The following is a 7,797-nucleotide window of genomic DNA, read 5'->3' as shown; positions in this document are numbered from 1 at the left end:
AAACAGGGAAACTAGTCTATACTAGGTTTATGTTTACAGATAGCATAGGGCGTTAAATACTAAGCAGGTTAGTTATCACGTCTCTTAATAATTAAGTAATACTTATTAGGCTTATTAATATAAAGAAGTCTTATTAATAGCTAGTAAGCTAAGTTCTATCTAGGTGCTAATAAATATAGTCTTATATACTAGTGAAGGGTAATAGTAATTAGTAAGGTTATTATAGGATTAGTAGTAATTGTATTAGATTAGCACTAATTATTAATAGATTATATATAATTATAGAGTCTTAGTATTAATCTATTTAGTAGGGCATAGATTGATTAGTAGAAAATATAAGGTATATGTAATAAGACTGCTAGGGTTATAATATAATCTCTCCCCTCTATTAGGCCTTATCCTTAAGGCCTAGTTAATATATTTTCTATTAGCTGCTCCTTGGTAAATCTAATCTTACTCTTATAATCCCTTTAAGATATCTAACCGCATATCTAAGGCTAAGAAAACTTCTACTAAAAACTAAAAATCTCTTTATATCCTTATTATAATATTTAGGAATCCTATTATACCTTATTCTAACTATATTTATTAAAAGATAAAGGATTTATATATCCTTAATCCTGCAAAATCAAATTACTATAATCCTTATATTAAATCCAGGATATCCTATAATAGTTATAGCTTATCTATAGCTGCTAGTGTATTTTAATCTAATATAAAATTATTTTATAGGTTATTAATATAATATTAGCTTAAAATATTATTAATAAGAAGTATTATCTTAAGTATAAAAAGAAGGCTACTAAAAATAAACTAATTAGTCTTTAGGCAGAGTCTACTTAGATTTATAATAAAATAAATACTTAATTCGCTAAAATTACTTATTTAAGGTATTAGTATTATTTAGTAGAGATAAAGGGCTTAGATATAATCTAATATAGTCTTAACTCTATAGATAAGTTAGAGAGGGCTAAGTATAATAAATAGGCTGCTTTAGAAGATACTATGGCTAATAGTTCCTTCTGCGACTAGATTACTATTACTAAATAATCTAAGTAGGATTTATTAGGTCTTAGTACCTTCCTTAATCCCTCTAGTTTAGGTAAAACTTCTTTAGGAGTTATTAGGCATTAATAAGGTATTTTATTAGTTCTTATATATTTTCACTCTCTAGGTAGTTTTTCTATTTAATTAGGTACTTTTTCTATTTATTAATTTTATTTATATCTCTGATTTCTTCTACTTTATATACCTTTAGTCTTATGATTTATTATAGTTTATTACTAATTTTAATATATATTATATCTATAGCTAATTCTAATATTAAGATATAATAAATTAGGTAATATCTAATACTTAGAGGTAAATCTAATTTATATTAATCTTCCCCTATCTTCTATTTAATTTTAACTAATCCTAAGTATTTATAATTTAGTTTATAGCTTAGTTAATCTATTTTAATATTTTTAGTAAATAAGTAGACTATATCTCCCTCTATAAAGGTTAATCCCTTTAACCTTTTAGGGTTATAGTATCTTTATATCCTTTTTCTAATATATTCTAACTTAGTCTTAGGTTCTTTATATATTTCTTTTAGCCTATTACTTATAATAATAGCTATTAGGTTTATATTCTTAGGTTCCTAAGTATTATAATATATATTAGGTATAAATCTAATATTTATATTAAATAGTATAAGTTTTATACTTTTATTATAGGCAGTATTATAAGCTAGTTAGGCACTTAGTAGCTTTTTAACCTAATTATCTTATTTATAGTTAATATAATACCATAAGTATTATTTTAATACTTAGTTTATTTATTCTATTTAGCCATCTGCCTATAGTTTAAAGGCTATAGTAAGTCAGTAGTTAACTCCTATATATACTATAAGTAATTACTAGAATTTAAAGGTAAATATTAGTCCTCTATCTAATAGAATTTCTCTTAGTAGTCCTTATTCTTATACTACTTTATTATAAAAGATATAAGATATTTCTTCTATATCTATTAATTCTCTATAAGGTAAGTAAATTAACTACTTTATAAGTCTATTTACTATAATTATAATACTATTATAGAAGATTCTAATTAAGGGTTCTTCTAATAATAGTAATTTAGTTATAAAGTCTATTATAATTAAACCCTATAGTCTTTTTATAACTTCTATTAGTTATAGTATCCTATAAGGTTTATATTATTATACTTTTATCTTAGTATAGATATTATATTATTTAATAACTTTTTCTATTACTTTCTTTATTATTTTATAACCTTATTATAGTAGTTATTTCTATATTTTAGTAACTCCTTAGTATTTATATAATAGGTCTATATAGAATTCCTAGATAAACTTCTATAGTTTTCCTAGGATTTCTCTGGTTTCTTTTACTTATATTTATCTTAATATTTATATTAGTTAGGTAAATTAGTATTCTTCTTTCTGATTTTTCTCTAGGAGTTATTCTTTTATCTTAGATATACTAGTATTATAATCTAGTTATCTGCTAATTATATTTACTCTTCTATTATCTAATCCTTTTCTATAAATAATTATAAGGTTAAATTTATAAAGGTATTTAATATAGTATAGTTATTATTAGTTAAGTTTTTATATTATAGTAAAGTATAAAATATTCTAGTAGTTAGTATAGACTTTAATTTAATATATACTTCCTATAAGATAGTATCTAAACTCCTTAAAGCAATTAATAATTACTAGGAACTCCTTATTATAAATAGGATAATTAAGTTCTGCTTTATATAGTTTATATAAGTAGAATATAATAAGGTATAGCTTGCCTTAGTTATTATATTAACTTATTTATCCTCCTAATATAAAGTCTAATAAGTTAGTCTTTAGTTTTATTTCCTTATTAAGGTTAAATATAACTAGTATAGGTTTACTAAGGATAGCTTGTTATAGCTATTTAAAAGCTTCTTGTGCTTTTAATCCCTATATAAAGGTCTTATCCTTCTTAGTAAGTTCTATAAGTAGGTTTATAATTTTACTAAAGTCTCTAATAAATTATTAGTAATAATTAGTAAATTTTAAGAAGCTTTATACTTCTTTAACTATTTTAGGTTATAGCTAATTTACTACTGCTAAGATCTTCTTTTATTTTATTTTAATTTTGCCTAGTGTAATAGTATATCCTAAGAAGTCTACTTCTTTTATATAGAAGTAACTCTTTTTTAGTTTAACTAATAGGTTAATATCTTATAAGGCTTTTAAAACCTTATAGATATATTCCTTATATTCTTCTTTATTATCTAAGAAGATTAGGATATTATCTAGGTAGTATACTATAAAAATATCTAAGTATTACTAAAGTATATTATTAATTATCTGCTGAAATATTATAAGTATATTAGTAAGTCTAAATAGTATTACTAAATATTTAAAGAGTCTAAACTTAGTTCTAAATGCTATCTTTTATTTATCTCCTTTCTTAATGCAGATTAGGTTATAAGCTCCCTTAAGGTCTAAAGTAGTAAAGATCTATTTGCCTTATAGATAGTTCTTAAGTTCTATAATAAGTAGAAGTAGGGTCTTATCTTTAATTATAAGGGCATTTAGCTTCCTATAGTTTATAATAAGTTATAATTTCCTATTTTTCTTAGGAATAAATATTACTAGAAATCCTATTAATAATATAAATATCCTAATATTTCCTTTTATTAATTCTATTTCTAGGTACTCCTTTAAGGTAATAAGTTCTTTTTTATTAAGGTTATAAATCTTCTAGAATAGTAAGTTATTTATTTTAAGCTATATTTTATAGTCCTAGCAACTATACTATAATACCTTTATTTTAAGTTCTTCTTTAAATAGTTTCTTATAGATATAGTATTCCTCTAGAATATTCTTAAGTCTATCTTACTATTCCTTTTCCTTAAGTTCTTTTTATAATTTTAATTATTTATCTAGGTCATATAGTTAAGTTCTAAGGAGACCTAAGATTTAATAGTTTTATTATTTCTTGCCTTTTATATACTTATATTATGCTCCTTTTAGAGGTAATAAATTCTTTACTTTATGCATTCCTATACTATCCTTTTTAATTAGGGTTTAAGATCTCTTATTATTTATTATAATTATCTTCTTCTTATCGCTATCTATATCACTAGGAATAATAACTTAGCTAATCAGCTAGTTAATATCTAGGTTTACTTATTTAAGCTATAGTATACCAAGGAGGATATCTACTATTCCTAATAATATAATATTAAAGTCTATTCCTTAATTCTTTCCTTATATAAAGACTTTAAGGTAATTAATCTCCTAATCTATAATACTATTATTATAATTAAAGAGTTATCCTTCTGTATTAATAAGTAAATAGGGTAATTGCTTCTTTTTCTATAGTAGTTTAAGCTTTATAACTATTTTTAGGTTAATAAAGTTCTTTTTGGCTTTATAATTAATCTAAGCATTTAGCTATCTCCCCTTAATCTGAACTTTTAGTACTAGGCGGTCTGGCTTGCTATTTTATAAAGCTCCTAAGGTATTTATTAGTCTAAGTTATTCTTATCCTTATTCTTTGCTTTTCTATGGCTTAGTTTTTACAGAAAGTATATTACTTTTCCTAAGTTATTAAGATATATTAATTTATAATCCTTATTATTACATTTAGTCCCTATATAATATTCTATATTATCTTCTAGGTTATATTTATTATTACTTGGTTTATCTTCTAAAGCTACTTTTTTTATTTTATTTTCTTAGTATCTTTTCTCTGCTTTATAAGTATCTTTTCTCTACTATTTACAAGCTTCCTGTTCCTATTTAAGTTCTTTATAGCTAATATACTATTAGGCAGTGAACTCTTTGTTATATAGTTATTATTACAAGTGCTTCTTTAGTTCTATATCTTATTCATAGTGCAAGGTTACTTAAGCAGTATATTCCTCGTAGTTATTTAGGTATAAGCCATCTACTTCCTATTATCCTTATAATTCCTTAGTAGTTTCTAAGTTTATATCGCTTATAGCTGGCTATTTTATTAGGTAATTAATTTATTTATTACTAATTTGCATTTTTATTAGGTGGTTATATTATCTGTTGCTAATTCGTTCTTAGTATTCTTTTTCCTATTCTTTGAGCTGCATTATAACTTCCTTTATTTTTTCTTCTTATATTAAGGAGTTATAGGGTTATTATAAGTTAATAGGTTAATACTTTCCTTTAGTTATTATATTAAACTCTTTTTCTGCTGCTTTAATTATCTACTATAATTACTTAATTCTATTTAAGAAGTCCTTTATTTTATAGATTTATTAATAGTAAGGCATACTAAATTATAGCTCTACTACTCTAAGGTTATTATACTATATATATATATAAGGTATCCTTTTATCTTATATTCTAGGTAAGGTCTATTATTTAATATGCTAAGTATTATTACTAGAAAATAGTTATTATTTATTTTTTCTTACTTATATCTTTTATACTAGTGGTTCTTATATAATACCTAAGATATTTTAGTATATTAAGGGTATATTAGTATGGTTTATATATTATCTTTAGTATTAAAAGCTAGTTCTTTATATAAGGGGTTAAGTGTATTATTAGTATAGTAGGCCCTGATATAAATCTTATTTCCTCTTTTAGTATCTTTATATTCCCTGGCTCCTTATATATAAAAGTCTTCCTATATTCTATAGATCCTTATTCTAAACTTATTATATTCTGGTTAATATTCTTTAGTCTACTTCTTTATAATTTATTTATCCTTAAGGCAGAGGCATTATGCAATAGCTTATGCTGCTCCTCCCCTGTATCCTATTAATTAAAAATATCGGTGTTATTTTTACTATATCTTATCTCCGGCTTCTACTTCTGTCTTTTATATTTCTTCCTTATCTTAGAGTTTGGTTTTAATAGGGATGCTATCTACTATTTTCGATGCCTGACCTTGTTTCTTTGTATTAGGGGTAATAGGGTTTCCTTATTAAATAACTCCTAAGGTTTATAGTTCTCTAAGTTTCTTCTTAAGTCTTCTTTCTCTCTGCTTTTAGTATTTATATACCTTTTTCTCTAGGTCTTATATATATTTATAGTAATATTAGCTATTTGCTTTATTTCTCTTAATCCTTTATTATTCCCTTTCTTTCTTAGTTAATACCCTTAGCTATCTTCCTAGTTAGGTCTCTGGCTTAGGTTCTATGAATTATATTATATAGTTTAGAATAATTTTATAACCACTTCTAGTTATTCTAAGGGTTTAAGGTTCTCTAAGGCATTTCTTCTATAGGTTTTCTTAGTATTATATATTAATTCTTTCACAAAGTGCCAGGTTATTATCTATTCTTTCTTTTTTTGTAGTATAGTATTATTTCTTTCTTTCCTTAAATTTAGTACTTCTGATATTTCTGGCGTATTTTCCTTTTACTATAGCACTGGCTTTTATAGCATCTTTATAGGTAAGGAATAGGTCTTATAGCTCCTTAATTAAGCTATCTAGGTATAGTTTCTACTTAGGTTTTATTATTTTCTTTAGTCCCATGGTATTATAGCTGCTCTTAATTATACCTAGTATTTATATATATATAGCTATTTAGAGGTCTTATTATTTGGTTAATCCTAAGGTATACTTACCTTAATTTAGGTCTTATAGTCTCTGTGGTTTAGGGCAACTATATGCCATATGCCTAAACTGGTTATAGTTATAGTATTTTATTTTAGATATATCTCAGGGCTTTCTAAGTCCTTTATTCCCTTATTACATAGCTTTAAGTACTATAGGTCCTAACTATATTCTATAAGAGGTATTATTTTATTAATTTCCTTATTACTATTCTTAGTTTTAAGAGTTACCCTGGTTATTATTATTTTATTATTAGTTAGGGTAATATAGGTTAAAGTTATTACCTTATTTATAATTTACTCTCTCTCTTTAGTATTTATATTATTATTTATTAATCTTAATTACTATAGTAATATATACTATTAGGCCTCCCTTATTTACTTTAGGTCTATCGGCCTTATATAATTCATCCTTAACTTTATCTTTTAATCCTCTATAGTATATTTCTATTAGGGCTTTATTATCCTAGTTAGTCTTAAATATAAGCTATTAGAATTTAGCAGAGTAAGTAGTATAAGACTTATATTACTTAAGTGCAAGTAGTTTTACTGCAGCTTATTATTCCTTATTAACTACTTTGAAATTATCTTTAAGGGCTTCTTTAAAGTTATCTTAGTCTATAAAGATATTCTAGGTCTCTTAGTCCTAGAGGTATTCTTTATTTTTAAGGAAGTCTCTTATAATAGGTTCCTACTAATCCTTAGTATCTCCTTAAATTAAAGGTAAGGTATATAATACTTTCTTAGTGGCAGTATCTAGCCGATTAGGGAATAGGCAAAAGTATGCCTTTATTCGGGTTAGGAATAGGATTATATCGGCTGCCTTTCCTATAAATAGTTCTAATTTAGGTAGTTTAAGTGCTTCCCTAAGGTCTCTTCCTCGTAGTTTATTAATACTATTTCCAGCTAATATAGCATTCTATTATTTATTTACCTATACTTATAGGGTATAGATAGTATTATAAAGCTGCTAGATTTTAGCTGTTACTTCTATATTACTAGGTAGTGCTTTAGTATAAGGAGGTGCTAGTCTATTATTAGTATTACTAAATATTTTTTAATAGTATAATATTGCTTAGTCATTTAACGCAATATATTCTAAATAAGAGCTATTAACATATAATAAAGGTGGTTTTAAATAGGGAAACTAATCTATACTAGGTTTATATTTATAAATAGCATAGGGCATTAAATACTAAGCGGGTTAG

The sequence above is a fragment of the Fusarium odoratissimum genome (assembly GCF_000260195.1).
Source record: "Fusarium odoratissimum NRRL 54006 unplaced genomic scaffold supercont1.52, whole genome shotgun sequence".
NCBI lineage: Eukaryota > Fungi > Ascomycota > Sordariomycetes > Hypocreales > Nectriaceae > Fusarium > Fusarium odoratissimum.
Note: the sequence above shows the minus strand (reverse complement) of the source record.